Raw genomic sequence first — 18,054 nt, 5'->3', positions numbered from 1 at the left:
GGTTCCTCATTTACTGCTGGCATTAGAGACATTATTACCAAGGTGGGTCTTCTGTCAACTTACACAAAAATAAATAGAGTACAATTATTTCATAATTGACAAGTTATCTAACTTTGTTATTGGAAGTCTAAGCTCTTCACCCACTAATTGCAATTTCTTTCTTTTTTTTTCACAATCCAACAGATACACTATTCTCAGTTAATGAGTTCCTGAATATTTATTGTGTATTAAGTACTCCTCTATTTAGAAAGAAATAAGACATAATCCTGCCCTTTAGAAGCTTATAGTTAGGTGAAGGAGATGTATAAATAGATGCTTACCATATGCAAGGAATAATATTTAGGAATAGTATTTTGGAGTACCACATATCAGCTGATGCGTTTTACTGGAATTGAATAAACACTAGTATTATTCTTACTGGAGATGATTTCCTATCTATGGGTGGACTGTAGTTGTCAGAAAACAGTACCATGCAGAGACATTGGAGGGAAGAGGGGAAACATAAAGGATATCTTTGGGCTAACTATCTGTGATTAAACTTTACCCTCCCACTTGAAAACAGGCAGCAAGGACAGTCAGTGGAATCTTTGAGGAGTGTTCCATTTAGAAGATGTCTAATGAGTGATGCTATGTTAATTACAAACAGGAGCAGCAACATCAAAATAGCATTGCATGAGGAGAGTCCACAAGCTGTGCTGTAGAGCACTGCAAAAGGATGGGCAGGCATGGTAAATACTAATTCCACCATAAACCTTCCCACCATTCCTTACTATCCTAAAGCAGCTGGAGAGGCCCCATTAAACAGGCTACAGCAAGTACAGCTGTCTCTCCTCCTACACATCTCACATACGGCATATCTATACGCTGCAGAGAAAGTACATGCTGTATTTAGTTCCACTACACATGACTTATTCTGATCACAGAGTTATCAGTTCTTCTAAAGAATCTGTTTCAAGTTGATATAATTATAGTGTATTTTGGTCAATCATGTAAAACAGCAATTTCCTCCTTCCTCTTCATTACATTTCAGCAACTTAAAAGGTTCCCTCTCTTGGATTAAGGCTTTACATCGGCATTTTCCAAGCTGTGTTCTGTGCTAACAAATTCTCTCTATGCTCAGGGAGACAATTTTCCAAGTTACGTAATACAATTCTTTGTTAAATTACAAAGGCAAAGCCACACCACTCTTGATTGTATTTAGAAGAAAAGGTTAGACTTTCCCATTGTCCTAATAAAAGCAGCTTAGACACATCTGGAATCTCCATCCAACTAACTTCTTTCATTAGAATTAAAACTTGCTGCCAAACTGGCAAACACGACAATGGAGTAATACTAAAGAAATACTCAGTGCCTAATATCAGATCAGAATGAAACACAAGGGAAAGGAATGTAGCTCAAACTCTATGCTCTATTGCCCAGTTGCCAGCAATTCCATCCCACTCTTTCAATGGGGACGGAACAACCCGACCATCCACCTTACCATAAATATTATGTGAGTTACTGTGGATGTGACCAGAGTAAGGAAGAGTTACTTAAGGTTCATAAGCAAATGTACAAGCATATTTTAAAAGAATGTTTTCACTCACTAAAACATTTTTCTTTAAACTGGTCAAAAACATTCCTGCAGTATTTCCCCCTGACTTAAATTGTGTGTTTAGTCAGTGATGCCCAAGTCTATTGTTGACTCTCAGCATAGTTAGAAATGCCACTTGAAGCATTCAGCTTGTCTGAGCACTTCCTAAAATATGATAAGAAAGATACGCCTTGAGAAATACAATGACTTTGCCTTAAAAGCTGTAGAAGGAGGTTGTTTGAAAGTCCCTAAATCTCAAATTTATGCAATGCCTTTATTGTCAAAGTAATTTTACCTCTATTTTTTTCATCCACTATCAGCTAACAGAGTCTATACTAGGAAGTAGATGTTCTAGGATACACACACTTTAGGTATGTAAATATACATAGACATGCATATGTAATCTATATATTTATATGAAGGGCAGCAAATTGAGTTGGGGTAGGTGATGAGACCTGCCTTGAAGCTATATTTGCATAGTGCACACTCTGCTTTTTAGTTAGACCATATGATTGTTTGTGGTAGTTAGGGCTGGGAACTGATGGAGATTTGGCAGTGGGAGCCAAAATCATCTCAAGCCATCCCTTTGGCACTGCCACTAATCCCCAAGTAAAGCAGTGCGATAGGTAGCTTTTATTTCCAGCATCATTTCCAGATTGTTTTCCAGTTCAAGAGTGTTCCTGCGCTCTTCCCCTATTCAGCCCTACTCCTCAAAGAGCATTCATACCAATCACTTATCCTTATTATGGCTTTTAATGTGATATGCTATCTTCCAGAACTGGTCCATTTAAGGGATTTGAGCTCTCAGAGGGGAGGCAGGAAGGTTTGGTTTTGTTTAGGGTGGGGATTCAGGGATTCCTTTACCACCAGAGACAGCCCTAAGGGGTTCTTTTTTTCCTGAGTGAAATTTTATGCTACCGTAATGCACTGCTACATAAAAATTACACCTTTGTGTCAAAGGAGGTGCGGCACATAGGAAACTGAGACACAAACTAGGAGTCACCAGTTCCAATTCCAGAGCTGCCAGCAATAAATAGTGTATAAACTGGTAAAAACTGTAATTTAACTCCTCTTTGCCTTTCTCCTCAGCAGTAAATTGGGACCAGAGACATCAGAGGACACTTTGATTTTGAAGGGTCAATGACACACCAACTTAACATTTGAGTGTGTTAGCCATACGAGAGAAGACATTTCATTTTGTTTTGTAAAGCTCCAAATTCCATAATTCTATAAGGGTGAGAGGCTGCTAATAAAAATTGTACACTGACAATAAGTAGTGATGAGCCTAATGAAACTCCCTACAGAGATCTCTCTGTAAATGTGCTATGAACAAAGACTATTAGTAATTACCAGAATGTTACACGTGCTCCTTAAGAAACACTTAGGAAACCCACTAATGAACCAGAGATTAACAGACTAAAGGTTCGCAATTACAGAACACATTAAAAGGATAACTGTAGGAAGATTAAATAAAGATTTTAATTCACTGTAATTAGCATATCTTAAATAAGATGTTGCTCTTACAGAGTATGTTTGCTTGCTTACCGGTTGGCTGAGCACCGCCAAAGTCAGTGAACATGCAAAGACACGTCCAAGGCTTTGAAATTTAGGTGTACACACCTAGTTTACAAACTTTGGGGGAAAGCTCTAAAAGCACATCTTTAGAAAAATTCCCACCAGGAATATTTGTTTCCTGTACTCTGAAAAATCGCCTGGCACTGAGGCTGGCCCAAGAGAAGAAATACCTCCTTCCCATGAAAAGCTAACCATTGAATGGAAGGAAAAAGGGGAATTTGCATTTGTCACCCAGCAGAAAGACCATATCAGATGTTGGGGAGATAAGGCTGCTGATTTGGGAGATGAGTCTGTTGGTTTTCTTTAGCAAGTGCTGGGTAGAAAGGTATTCTCCTAACATTTCTCTATAGCCACAACTGTCTTGTTGCAATTTCAAGACCCTAGTGATTGCGAATGATAATTAAAAAAAAAAAATTAGCTATGAGTATTTTGTTTTACTCCGGATTAAATATACAACAATCTATAAAACATTTTTCTAGCAATGATGAGCACCAGAGGCCTTTAATCATGTGGGAAGGGAGTGGTTTAGAGTTCTAGACACAGGTTTCTGTCTCGACATTTCCTGAGACTCTCCATCTGCATCAGGACCAAGGTGAAGAGTTCTGGGGTGAGTAAGCCACAGGTCTTGCTTCCATGAATGGGACAAACAGGTAGGGGGCAGGGAGATGTTAGTAATTAATTATAAAATAAGGCAGAACACAAGTATTAAATAGAGATTCCAGGAATGTAGTTCATCTGCAATTTAAGCACTGCCTTTGCTTGCTGGGTTCACAATCTAGGCCTGGCATCAATTAACACCCTAAAATAATGCTAACAAATCCACAAGGGTCATGAGTTTGGCCCTGCCTCTGCAGTGATCACTGACTGAAGTTCAAAAGCTGTATGCATACATATTTGGCTGCTCATCAAATTATTCTGAAAATTCAGGGAAAAGAAAGATACTTATCCTGATTGTTGCTCAGTCATTTCCCTAAGGAAAGAGTCTTTTCTTTTATAAAGAAAAGAAACAGGAATCTTTACCTGATAAAAATTAAGATGCCCTTTGCCTGTTTAAAGTCTAAATGTCTTTACTAGCTGTAGGTGGGCTGGGCTACGCTTGACTTAGCGGTCATGATATTATAAAGAAGACCAATAAATTTCTCTATGTTATTATAAAATAGTTTATAATTTGAAGAAATATATAACCTGGAGTGCTCAGTTAGCTGAGATAATTACTACCGATACGGTAATAACATCTTGGCAAGGCCACAACAGTGCGGGAAATCTGCGCCATATAATTTTGAACATGTTTTTGAACAAAACCTCAAAAATACTCTCTCTCTGAAATAGCAGAACAACCGAGATAGTCTGATTTTACTTTTGGTAATTTCCTGTGATCCTAGACACATCTAATTGCAGTCTCTTTTCACAAGCCAAGGAGATTCAAAACCTGATGGCCTGTGACTGTAGATTTTACAATTCATACTTTAACAGTACACTTAAATATCCTATAAATGGTTCATCATTTTGCTAGCTACAATAAATATTTACCTATGTGTCCTAAAACAGTGTGACGAAATAGATATAGTTTTGAACATCTTACACAATTATAAGGCATATGGTATTTCTAGTATTTAGAACCCCAGTAAAATTTGACATTATAAGATGAATCATGATAAGAGAGTTTATTCTACCATCTGGCACAAGTTCTTCCAGTTGTTTATATTACTTAAGAGATAATAAGTACACTGACAATATAATTCTACAATTTATTTTAATGACAATATGCTAGTTAACAAGTCAGAGACAAACGACCATTAGAGATTACAACCTAAATCTAATAATGTTAAACCACAAGCAATAAAATAGGCTAATTGACAGAGCTGTGTGATTAAAATGCTCCAAGCATAAACTGGTCTCAATTAAACAAAAGCTTGAGTAGCATGTCTTTCAGTCATTTTGCTTTATAAAATATCAGTCACAATATAAAACTATGCTAAATATCAGATTGTAGTGCTGCCACTCTTTGAAAATACATATGTGTGTATGTATACATATATTTAATTAAAATTCATATTTAATACCAACAAATGACCTACACCCAGATGCACCTACCTACATTTTCCCAAGTGCACTAAACTAGGCTGGTCATTAGAGTAGTTGATTAGCATGAAATCAACTTGTACTTGGGAAGTGAGAGAGGACAGATCACAGCCTGGAAATAAAACCCATTATCAAGGTGATGAAAATAGGGCTACATCAACTTCAGCAATTAAATATTAAAATAACCACACTTATGACAAGTATCGTTTTCTCATATTCCCAAAATAGTTTTTCAAAATTTGACCCACCCCCCAAAGAAAGTTAGCGGTGTTCTTTCTCTGATCTTCCCTCCCCCCACCTCCTTGGGTTCACACCTTTCCTGAGTGTTCACCAATAGCACCTACTATCTCATGACAGAGGACCATATGACATCATTCTTACCTGTTGAACCGCAGCTCACTGCTCTGGATGAGAATGAATTTCTTGGTTTCTAGCCTCCATAAAAGATTTCCAGGACAGGGAATTCAAAAGTCATCAATGCTACCAGACTCTTCTTACTAGCCCTGGGAACCAAGCCACTTGACAGAAACTAATTATGACGAGAGACCGAAAGCCTGTGTCCCAATGGGGGGGGGGGGCGGAATGTCAGAGAAAACAGCGTCTCTGGAGACCTAATATACACAATCCATCTTGTTTCAGCTGATCAAACGTGCTTATTTTATGGTTTATTTAGTACTGATAAGGAACAATGCTTTTCAATAATGTCAAGGAAAGAAAGATTAAAAGAGTGGGTGGTTTCTTTGTATTCATAAGCATAAATGCTTATGCTAGAAAGAAATCTTAAAAATGAAGATAATAAACTTGGCTATTATGGAAGAAAGCATGCTTATGCTTATCAGGGTTGAGGAAAATTTCAAGGCAAGTTTATATTTTTGTACCAAGGTTGACCTCATATGTTACCAAGATTTGGATGAGTTATTGGTTCCAAGTGAGGACAAAGTTTTCAAAAGCATTTCTTGGGTGTATAGCACCTGCAAATAACCCCCCCCCCAAAAAAAACAAAAACAGGTAATAATATTGCCTGCTTGTGAATCACTTTAAATTTTGATTGTATTTTTACATTTTTTATCTCATCTCAGGGTGCCCCATAGCTTCACATTTCCTTCTATTTGTAGGGTTAAAATCACTTGAAAAAGAAAGAAAAGAAAAGAAAAGAAAAGAAAAGAAAAGAAAAGAAAAGAAAAGAAAAGAAAAGAAAGAAAAGAAAAGAAAGGAAAGGAAAGGAAAGGAAAGGAAAGGAAAGAAAAGGAAAGAAAAGAAAAAGCATCAGCTTGGAGCCAGAAGGGCATCAGACTAGAAGAAGTAGGTTTCCCTGAAGTCTCACAGTTGTACCGGAAATACTTCCTCTAGTTCAGTGTATGTGGTCATTCAGTAAAATCACTATTCTGGACCCAGGCTTTTTCATTTATTAAAAAGGGAATAATGTTTCTCGCACATCACCCAAATGAACACTGACCATGTTCACTTAATCTGATCTCTCCCTGTCTGGGGTAGAGAGATTTATGGGGAAGGTGGAATGAACATCTTTGTAGAATTTAGATGTAATTCCATTTGAAGAGCAAAAGACATCATGTGGTTCCTTTCAGCCCTCTCATTGTAGAATTTGGATTGATACACATTCTGGACAAAAAAAATTTTTTCCTATATTTATTTAGCATTTCTTCTGTGAGGTTTATTTCCAAGTGTTTGAAGTGCCTACTGCATGTCTGGAGAATATTGTGAAGGCCACTATCTACTAACTCTGCAAATTCTCCTTTTACACTTTTTTTCTCTCTCTCTCTCTCAACTAAATGCTTTTAATGATGAACATTCCATTATGTCATGAACCCACGCTGGAGAGAGCTCCAGTAGAAGGGTGTGGTTTCATTATTATCGCCAAATAACATGCTAAAAATAATTTAAAATCACTTAGAACGCTGGCAACAGAAGAGATGCATGGATTATTCCCACCCAGGAAGAGACCTAACTTGTCCACAGAATTGGTATACAAATCTATGCTCCACTAATTAACCAAATGTTTAATAAAAGACAACTAATGTTTTTGGCTGAATTATAGATGAGTACTCTGGCAGGTAACAAAGCACTTCAAGAAAGCTCAAGTCATTTAATTTTATAAAATGCTGATCTGTAGCAGCTTTTATATAAATTTAACTTCGCATTTTAAAACAGTTTTTTTAATAGCTCTCTCTTCTACAAATTAAGATCCAGATAATTGGATATCTTGGTTAACCTAGGCTCCCTAAAATCTTTAAGAGTACACATAAAACATTCATATGAAATGATGCCCAAGTGAGAAACCTACAGTGAATACATAAGAGTTAAACCTCCTCCTTCAAACTTCTGCTAGGACGAGCCCTGCTTGTCCCCAGTGAAACTCCACTCACTCTCATTCATTTAATCATCATGAATTCTAAGCATGATGATTAGACTTAAAACTTTTGGAGTTTTACTGCCTCCCTTCACAAGCAATATGTTAACACTGAGCATAGAAGAGCAAAAGTGTTCTGAAGCAATAAAAGTTACAGAGAATTCAAGCCAACTAGCATTTATGGGGTGCTTACTCTGTACGGGGCATTTGGGTGTGAAACTCTGCTTAATTTAGACACTGACTCTTTTCTAGGAGTTTACATTCTAATAGGAGACAAACCCATAGCATTAAAACAGTAATAACAGGCAAGTCTCCCCAGATTTGTCATCTTCTTGCTGCTTCCTTGAACAGCACACAGGGAATCCACATAGCATTTCTGTAGCACCTGGAGTTTGTGTGGACCCTCTGAATAGGAACTGCCCTCCTGTGCTGTTAGCGATCCCATCAGGCCTCACAAAGTGTGGGCAGACCAGTCCCTACACTAATGGCCTCATAGTGACTTTCTGGTTCTTGGTTTTCCATACATGGTTTTGTTTGTTCCCTTATGGCTAGACAATGAGCTATCATTTCTTGCACATCAATCTGCCCGTGAGCACTCTCCTTGCTTCCCTCCCCTCTCCTCTTTTTCTCTCCTGCATTTCTTGCACGATCTTTTACTTCATCACTTAAACCCAGGAATGAACTAAGGACCAGATAACCCAGCTTGGTCATGACTTAGTGAGGACCAGAGGAGCCATACCATGAGTCAGGTCCATGAACATCAGTGCCTTCTCTGCATAGCATCCAATTTGGCTGTCTAGAGACTGTTTTTTTGTGTGTGTGTTTTGTTTTTCAGTTCGGTGCCAGGGCTAAGGTTCTAAGATAAGAGGCCTCTGACTGAGTCTGAACTTCCCCTGAGAATGGGCCATCCTGAGAGGAGGAAGGGGCACACAGCCTCTGATCTCCTCTGGTGCTCTCTTCCTGGTACTGTGGTCGCAGTAAGGTTGAGCACCTCAGGCAGGTACAGTCTCTCCTTTTGGTGGGAGGATGGCGTGCTTCTACATCCTAGTTCTTTGGGATTCCTCCACTTTGAGGGCTTAGTAAAAAGTCTTGCTGCTCCTGAAAGCTAAACAAGTCATAATTTATAACTTATGATGAGGACCTAAAGCACAGCTGACCCCAGGCACAATGATTCCTTCTTCATTCTGTTCCCATTTGTTTTGTGGGTTTAGTTTCTGTTTGTTTCTTGAAATAAAATGCCCTCCCTGCTTTTTTGTGTTTGTTTTCTACTTCTGCATTAGGGACCGTGTGGTAAGTGTCTGTTATTTAGAGTCTTATTAGACGCATGTTTAGTTTGAAAATTTGAGAAAATATGAAAATTTCTTTTGAAAAATGTTTCTATTTTCAGAATTCTGACTAAATCACTGGTTTTCTGTTAGCTCTGGTGGTATCGCATAGCCCTTTAGGGAGAGAAAAGAGAAGAAAGAGAGAAATGGAAGGAAGGAAAGAAAGAAACAAAAGAACAAAGAGAAAGAAAGAAGGAAAGAACCACTGTAAAAAACTCTACTTCCCCGTACAAACACTTTTGGAACTGCTAAGCCCACTCTCATGTATGTTACGTCAAATTCTGGCAGAAATCGCGGGACAGCTGCAATTCTATACTTTGAAATGTCTATTAAAAGAACTCTTGATATAATTTATAGAAAAGTTGGAAGGTGTTCCCTATTTTTTTCATTCCCTTGAATGTAGACAACTTTTGGAATAAAGTAAGGGAATAAAGGGGTATTTTCAATGTGAAGTCAATACATTCAGAACTTTAAATATATGATGCCAAGAGAACTTTCTGCAATGAAGATTGGTTCAAATATATATGAATGTATAGATGTATACATATTAATATTACTTCTGTCAGGTGAATTTCAGCTAATTATCATGAGAATTAAAAAGCTATCCAGGAGTTTCTGCCATGTCTCAGCAGTAATGATCCTGACTAGGATCCATGAGGATGCAGGTTAGATCCCTGGCCTCGCTTAGAGGGTTAAGGATCCAGCGTTGCCGTGAGCTGTGGTATAGGTCACAGACGAGGTTCAGAACTGTCGTGGTGTAGGCTGGCAGCTGCAGCTCTGATTGGATCCCTAGCCTGCTAGCCTAGGAACATCCGTATTCTATGGGTGCAGCCCGAAAAAGCAAAAAAAAAAAAAAAAAAAAAGGGAGGGGGAGTATCCAATCTTTGAAAGTTTTCATGACTTAAGAAAAAATTTATCACAGATAAACATGTATACAATTGAAAATACCATACTTTTAGATACAAATAAGATTAAAAATAACATTTTCTTTAAAACCCCAAGTTTAACATTCTAGAAATTCGAAGGCATAAACAGATGCTTTTTTAAAATATATTACAATACCTATCCTAAATGAGTATAGCTTCACCAAGGGCTTTGGCTGCTAGAACTGGCATGTCTCAAGGTAACTCATATTAAGGGGAGGCTGTTATTACAGCAACTATAGGTGACAAGGAAGTATAATGAGGTCTCCTGGGAGCTAGGACTGGGACATGGGAATCCATCAGGAACTATTACAACAGTGATGCCTTGTGCAAAGTTAATGCTGGGAGATACCTACACAGCTAGATAGTAAGTACATCCCCAGCCCCCTCTACATCAAAGTGCAGGTCATGTAATCAGTCATTGTTAGTAGAGTCTAAGCAAAGTAATGTATATTACTTCCAGACTGAGGGTTTTAAGGAGTGAGCGGGACTCCTCCATTCTCTCTCTCATTGTTTCTGCAAATGTTTTTTGCAAGATACATTTATGTCAAGACTAGCTGCATCTTAACATATCACCTGCGAGAAGGAAGGAGAGGTCTCCGAAGCTCTAGTGGGTACAGAGCCACTAGATGGAAAGAGCCTGGATCACCAAAGCACACTCTAAAGAAAACCTCCAATCACCTGGTCATACTCACACTGGACTGCCATATGAGTATGCTGCATTAGGGAGAACCACTGAAATACAGAGGTTTACTTGTTACAACCCCTAGATTTGCCTTAACTGATCGAAGAATCATCACTACACTGTGTCTCTGTCTCTCTCCACATCCTGTCTGTGGACCAGCTTCTTCTGGTTACTCATGCCTCCTGCTTCTCCACAGCACTGAACCCCAATCTTGGTGTAATATGACACAAACCTAGTGCCCACCACTTACTCATATCTGCCACTACATGTACCAAATACCTTTCATTTGCTCCTCCACATCCACCCTCTTCTCTTCCCTATCCAGTTTGTTGCCCTAAGAGGTGATCTGAACTGATTACATCAAAAGACTACTATATTCTCTGCCTTCCAGTTGGATGTGGTCAAAGAGAAGCCCTGGCAGGTGACAAGAAGAAGGGAGAAAAATGAGTCGGGGATATTTATTTGTCTGATTCCTTCCTGTGATGCTTCCTCAGGCCTGTCTCTGTCAACAGAAATTCGCTGCTCCTCTCAAGGAGCCCTTTCTTCATGGTTTTCATCTTTCAAGTTTTGGTAACCTTTTCCTTCACACACACCTTTGAGCTTAGGCATAGTGGCAGCTTTCCTTCCTGCTGCTGGTAGCCACAGGATCCTGAGATCTTCCTTGTAATTTCCTTATACCTTGCCATACTCTAATAATGAATCCATTTATAAACCTTCTTTAAATTATCCTAACTTGAAAGTGCTTTCTGTTTCTTCTTGGGTCTCTCACTGTAAAATCATATCGCAATTAAAATTCTTTAGGGAGACAGCAGTCTACCCATGGCTTGCTTAGCCATGTCCAGGGGATGGAGTTTTTGTGCAAACATGGTCGTCAAACCCACCCCTTCAGCAGAGCCTTCTAGTGACGGCAACTTGCAGAGAAGGAACTTGTAGGCACCCCCAAAAATGTTTACGAAATAGTACAGCTTCATTTCTTCTGGTAAAAGTGTCCCTTCTTTTCACTCCTCTTCAGCTATATGATTGCCATCATCTGTTGCTGCATTTTTTTCCCTTGTTGGATTGCTTCACCACTGTGAGAACACATTACTGCTTTTTGCAGGATTACGCACTGTGAGTAGTGCATATTCCTAGTACACCATTTAGAAGCCAAGTCTCTACATTTAAAAATGGAAATGTTGGAAGTTCCCACTGTGGCACAGTGGTAACAAGCCCAACTAGTATCCATGAGGATGTGGGTTCAATCCCTGGCCTCACTTAGTGGGTTGAGGATCCGCCGTTGCTATGAGCTGTGGTGTAGGTCACAGACGAGGTTCAGGCCATCTTGTCATGGTGTAGGCCAGCAGCTGCAGCTGATTCAACCCCTAGCCTGGGAACTTCCATATAACAGAGGTGCTGAGCTAAAAAGCAAAAAAAGAAAAAGAAAATGTTCATAAAAACAAAAAGGGAGAAAAAAGTAGACATCACCACAGAACCATGTATTGCCATGTTATTTTTCAGGGCCAAAAAAAAAAAAAAAAATTTGTACCAGCCTGAGGATGCTATGAATATGTCATACAGTATTTGCATCCAAAGAATTAACCCAATTTTCTCTTTCACATTTCCCTGGTATCGTTCACATTCCTTTACTGTCATTAGTTCCTAGCAAAAGATGCTACATAAGCACCAAAGTGAATGTGAAATTATAATAATTAAACCAAGCATTTCATCACTTTCATTCAGTGTGAAAAGTGCCTCAGACATGGGGTAAAGTGTGTACCTGAGACATGAGGAAGATTGTTTGTGTGAAAATCCAGGTACAGAATCCAAAATTCCATCTTAAGTTTTCTCTAAATATTTCACCCTAGGATGCTAGTAAGACGTTGGTGATAACAGTTGTGTCCTTTTTCTTATTTCAGGAAAATGGGAACTAGAAAGCACTTTCCTCCCTTCTTCTTCTTTGGGAGAAGACAAAAATGGGAGAAAACATATATTTTCACTCTATTTCGTTTTAAAGATGCATGTCTTACATGAGGTAAAAAAAGGTTAATGTTGTAAAATAGTTATTTTTCCAAATCAATATATTCTTTTTGGCTACACCTGTAGCATGTGGAAGTTTCAGGGCCAGGGATCTAACCCACACTACAGCAGCGACCCGAGCCACTTTTAGTGACAATGCCAGATCCTTAACTTGCTGAGCCACCAGGGAACTCCCAAAATAATATTTTTCTAAGGAATGTTACCACCACCCTTCACGAAAACCAATACCATTCTCTCCTCAATATCCTCACACCATGAATTTCATGACTTGAGATGTAAGCAAAAGCTTAGATTTACTAGAATTTCATGATGGGTTCAAAGTGGGAGGTGGTTACATGGTTTTAAAAGTCAGAGATTGACAAAATGGCCACTATTTCCATCCCTCCATCCCACAAGCCTCCCAGAAGACATGTGTAATGCATCGCTAAAATAATAGGAAATAAGTGTGCTTAGAAATCAGTCCAACACAATAGCATTTTATTTGCACTGACTTCTAGTGGATCTATAGAAAGCAGTTTCTCTCTGTTTTATCCTGTTTGCTCTAAACAGTAACTACATACAAAAAGAGCATTAAAATGGCACTAGAACTTTGAGTAAAATCCACAAAGGCTAAGAACTGCATTGTCCAATATGGTAGCCACTAGTCTCATGTGTCACTGAGCAGCTGAAATGTGGCTAGTGCAACTGAGGAAATGAGTTTATTTTATTTTAACTGATTTAGGTTTAAATTTAAGAGCTCAAGAAGTATAAAATATTTTCTCATTAAACATGACTTCATCATTGTGCTAGGACTACACTTTCACCATTGGATCCCATAAGATACACTGTAGTAAGAATGTACTTTTTAAGATGTGGCTAAAAGCAAATTTTAAATTATATGTATGGCTCACATCATATTTCTATTAGAAAGCTCTGTCTGAAAAGCTAAGATTTAAGGCTAAAATGCAAGTTTATTTTTGCATACAGCTGCACCCTAATATGTGCAGCATTATTGGAGTTTGCGGGGAAACATCTCTTGTACAGAGTAGGTACAAAATTAAGAAAAAAAAAATCCTGATTTTCAAAGTCAACTCTCCTCCTGTAAGCTTCGTGTTATTTGTTGCATATAGGCCCTCTTTGCTTCAGTTGTTTACCTAGGTTTAAAATAAAATGAGTTTCCACCACAAGATAATTTTATTATGCCAGTTTTAAACTGATTAAAGATGAAAATGTCTCCTTGGTGTTCCTCAAACAGTCTTTCATGAAATGCATCAACCCTTAGAATGAAGCCACAAGTACCCATTAGGCTGGCAAAAATGTTTTCTGAGAAATCCAAATTGGAATCTACTGAATTAAATTCCAAACCAAATTAGGAACATTGAAAAAGACTCTTAAATGTACAATGTTCTTTTCCTTCAAGCTATTTGAGTTCCAGCTGAAGATACTGTACAGTCTTTTCCAAGTATAAAATTTGAGAAAGATCAATACATAGATATGCTCAAGTCATTTCCATGCTGTGTCTTTGCTAGTTTGATAAAAATTAAATAGAATCTTCCAAACATAAGGGATAATAAGTATGGTCTTAAAACCTAATCCTTCACTAGAAAACAGAAAAGGTTTCTCAGAACAGTGCTGGAGAGAATTTGGAGCTATTTAAGGAGAGATAGTGATTTGAAAATAACCAGACTGTAATGAAAATTAAAAGTGCTTTTTTTCTTCCAAAGCAACCAACTCTATAATACAATGCACATATCTTCATCACGAGTCATAACAATGATTTGAGATCTTCCCATTTAAATTTTATCCCGCTTTGTTTTTCCTTGGACAGGACAAGAGACAAAAACTGGAAAGTTTGGGTCATATGGATCATGGCAGCACTGCTATGTCTGGAATTTTCTTATAAATATCCTATTGCTTTGAGGCTCACAGGCTGGGCTAAAACAGCAGGGACAATCTCATTTGCACTTTTATAGTTGGAGAGGGATTTTCAAGAGTTAAAACAATTTTCCATAATATTCTGTATTAACTTAACGGATCTCAAGTGTGATTATTATACCTTTTCATGCTTTTCTGCGGGTTGACAATTTGGAAGTAATTTTAGAAAAACAAACAGAATTATAAACAAATGCCAACAAGAAGGCATTCTTGGGTACTCAAAAGAATCTATTTGCAACAAATTTTTACTGCCTGTTTTCAGCTTTATGCCTTTTAGGATTATTTTTTAATACTATAAATGACTGTTTCTACCCTTATGAAAAGCATCACTTCAAAGGAACATGCTGTGGACTCTACAATGAGGAAGCAAATTTCAGAAAACCAAGCGGATGCCACACTTTTTTGGTGTGTGATTCAATAACGCAAGAACGCTTTATCAGAATCTATTAACTTCACTAAAGTAAATACTCATTTATCAGAATGTGAATAATTTTACTTTGTTTAAAATTAGAAAAACAACCCACTAATTTCACTAAAATGTGAAACTTCCACATAAGTCCCTCAAAGTTAATTTTTCAATCCATCTATAAAGTGCATAGCAAATCATACCAGACATAAGAACACGAAAAAAAATGAAATACAAGGAAGTTTGAAAATCAGAGTCAATGAGAAGGGAATTCAAAGTAAATATACAGTGCTATTAAAATAAATTTTACATATACACACAGAAAATAAATAAATGCTTAAAAGAGATAGGATATACAAACTGAGTTGATGGATTAGAGAAAATGTGGGGTTAAATGAGAAAACTTATTTGAAGCAGTAAGTTACGACGCCAGGAAGGACAGTTCTGAGGCAGCAAGCAGAGTGTTTTCATGTGTGGATGGGAAGCTAAAGCAGCACAGAAAAGAGCCTTGTCAGAGAGCTTTAAAAGGAGGTATATGGACATCAGTAAGGCTGGTAGCTTTTTCCTAAGAACTAAGCTTATGATTTCTGAAAGCTTAGGAGGAATGTTATAGGCATTTACAAAAAGGTACATTTAGAGCTAGAAAGAAATAAGTCCCTCAACAATAAGCAGAAATGAGACTAAATTCATCAAATAGTTGATTTGTATCTCCTTAGGAATGGGTATTGGCTTCCACTGAACTTGGCTACATGATGGGAAAATTGTACCAGACCAATTTAATTTCCTCCCACAGCCAAGTGACAGACAATGTCAACCAACAGGAAGCAATAGGAAAAAAGGATGTTAAAACAGACCAGGCATGAGAGAACCAGTATCTGGAACGCAAATTTGATAAAGGGTTTGGCAATGTAAGGATACACATAGCTGTAATTCTTGGAAAAGAAAAGTCCACCTTTCCTATGTAAAAATCATTTAAAATTGTGGCGGTAGATAATGAAGTAAGAGTAGACTTCGAATAAAGGTGCATTTGCTGGATTAAATTAGCATATCAGAAATAATTCCTAATTTCAGGAGACCCTCAATTTCTTTGAAATATCTAAGAAAAAAGAATTCTGTGAATTCTAGTGTATACTTACACACTAGAGCTCTTGAGCCCTTTGTATATTTACCTCACAATCACCTTTTAAAGTGTTATGAGTGAAGGGATGGTCTAATTTTGTAATAATGCTGTATATGGAACTATGAGCCACCTAAAAATATGGTAAAAGTAAGTCATCATGTTGCATTAAAAGAAAATACAAATTAGCACAGAGGAACATTAGTATTCTAAATTGCACCTAAGTAAATTCAAGGACCTCTTGCATTTGGTGTGTGTGGCCGGGGGTGGCGGGGGGGGGGGGACTGCATTTTAATCTGGCAAGGTTTCATTGATTTATTTTTAAATCTTTTACCTTTTTTTAGGATCAGGTTCTGTGATACAGTGGAATGAGGAAAGGCTTTGGAATCAAACAGACCTGCATTCAAATCCTGACTATGTCACTTACCCACTGTACAGACCTGGGCAGGATATTTAAACTTTGCTGTTTCTTTATCTGGAAAAGTGATATCTACCTTGCCATTTGCAGTGAGGATTAAATAAGACCATATGTCTAAAATACTTGGTAAGCATATCTCTCAGTAAATATTGGCTCCCTTCCACCCCTTCTCAATCCTAATCTCTCCTCCCTCCTTTCTCCCTATCCACACGCCTTGGAAAAAAAGATACACGAAAAGACTAAGAATAAAGCCCTGTCTTACGAAACAAGAAAAGAGACACAGCCTCACTTCTTTCTACTATTAAACCCTTGTTAAAGGTTTCCTGACTCCACAAGGAACCATTCACATCCATTTGGCCTTCTCTTGGTTTTTCCCAGTTTTTCAATGTCAAATGTCAATACTTTGATCGAAAGAGCCTCCTTGTCAAGTGACATTAAAAAAAAATTCTTAATTCCTACATATTTTAAGTAAAATGTAGAGCAAACATGAGTATGATCATGCCAGATGGTAACCCTACGAGTGCCTAAAATACAGCCAACCCACCATGTCAGGTTTACAACTGCAAACTTGAATCGAAATATCAGTCTCTTTGTTCTTATAGATTTGTCCAGTTTTCTCAGGTAAACAAAAATCAACTTCCCAGAGTGCCCTCGATAACAATTTAGCACCTATGCATAAAAAAAGTCAGGGATTAGAAAATCACTTAGAATGTATTATTTTTAGACTGAGCAGACATAAGTCTTTGAGGATTAATTTCATGCTGAGGGTTAAATTTCACTTTCACGATAGGCTAACCATTGCCTGGGGCTGCACAGATAATGAACCTGCCAAGGGATTAGCAAGGAAACACTTGTGTTATTATAAAGCGGGTACACTTCCCTTTCTAACCAAGTTCATCCTACATGACATTAACAAATTACTCCCTCTCTCTGCCCACATTTCAATATAATGTGAGCCAGCAAGTGACCCTGAACCAATAGGACACGAGATAAGATCTTCTCGGTGCAAGAATGACTATTAAATTCGTCTGAGAAAGCTAGACCTCCTGCAGGGAAACACAAGACATTTTATCTCCATAGGCCCCTGCCCCCCTGCAGAAACCTTTCTTTGGTCATAAAGCCTCTGAATGGACACAATGCTTAACACAAACTTTTAACCCACACAAAAAAGGCACTCTCCAGAAAACACAAATGACACAATTCGATCTTGACAAAATCTTATCTTCTAAATAAGAATTTAATGGCTTAGCATTTGTTCAAATACATGTGCAGAGAGATTTCTGATTTTTCAGATGAAAGTATCCTTTTCTCAACAGAGCCCTTCTTAAATAAGAGGAATGCTTTTCTCAGTCCTCATTCTTAGAGTATCATCTCCTGCTGGGGGTAAGGTGGTGCCTCTCCCCCCTCGCCCTTTGGAGTGGTCCTCACTCCTCTGAAAGGCACTCACCATTGTCTCCCGTCAATTGTGGTCTCCAGGTCCGTGTTTTGTCCCTACTACTTGACTGGAAGCTCCCTGAAGGTAGGAAGTTCAACTTAATTGACCTTTGCATCCCCTCCCTCCAGGGACTGATGAAAAATCTCCAGCAGGCACACTCAGCAACTATTGGCAAAATAAAACTGAATCTAACCAGTCATTTGGCCATATCCTGATT

The 18,054-nt window shown here is 38.1% G+C and overlaps 1 protein-coding gene across 4 annotated transcripts in view; it reads right to left on the bottom strand.

Moving 5' to 3' along the window:
• The window catches only part of SLC25A21 (solute carrier family 25 member 21), a 515,811-nt gene that overhangs the window by 143,550 nt on the left and 354,207 nt on the right, over positions 1 to 18,054 (bottom strand). The window contains exon 1 of one of the 4 annotated variants that reach the window (XM_047796069.1): positions 5,612 to 5,799. The exons of the other annotated variants lie outside the window; for them this stretch is intronic. The gene's annotated coding sequence lies outside the window, so the exon portion shown is untranslated. Of the gene's footprint in view, positions 1 to 5,611; positions 5,800 to 18,054 lie in introns of those variants that run through there. 4 annotated transcript variants of the gene reach the window in all.

Source organism: Phacochoerus africanus, chromosome 9 (genome assembly GCF_016906955.1).
Source record: "Phacochoerus africanus isolate WHEZ1 chromosome 9, ROS_Pafr_v1, whole genome shotgun sequence".
Classification (NCBI taxonomy): domain Eukaryota; kingdom Metazoa; phylum Chordata; class Mammalia; order Artiodactyla; family Suidae; genus Phacochoerus; species Phacochoerus africanus.
Note: the sequence above shows the minus strand (reverse complement) of the source record. Positions and strands in the feature narration are given on the sequence as shown.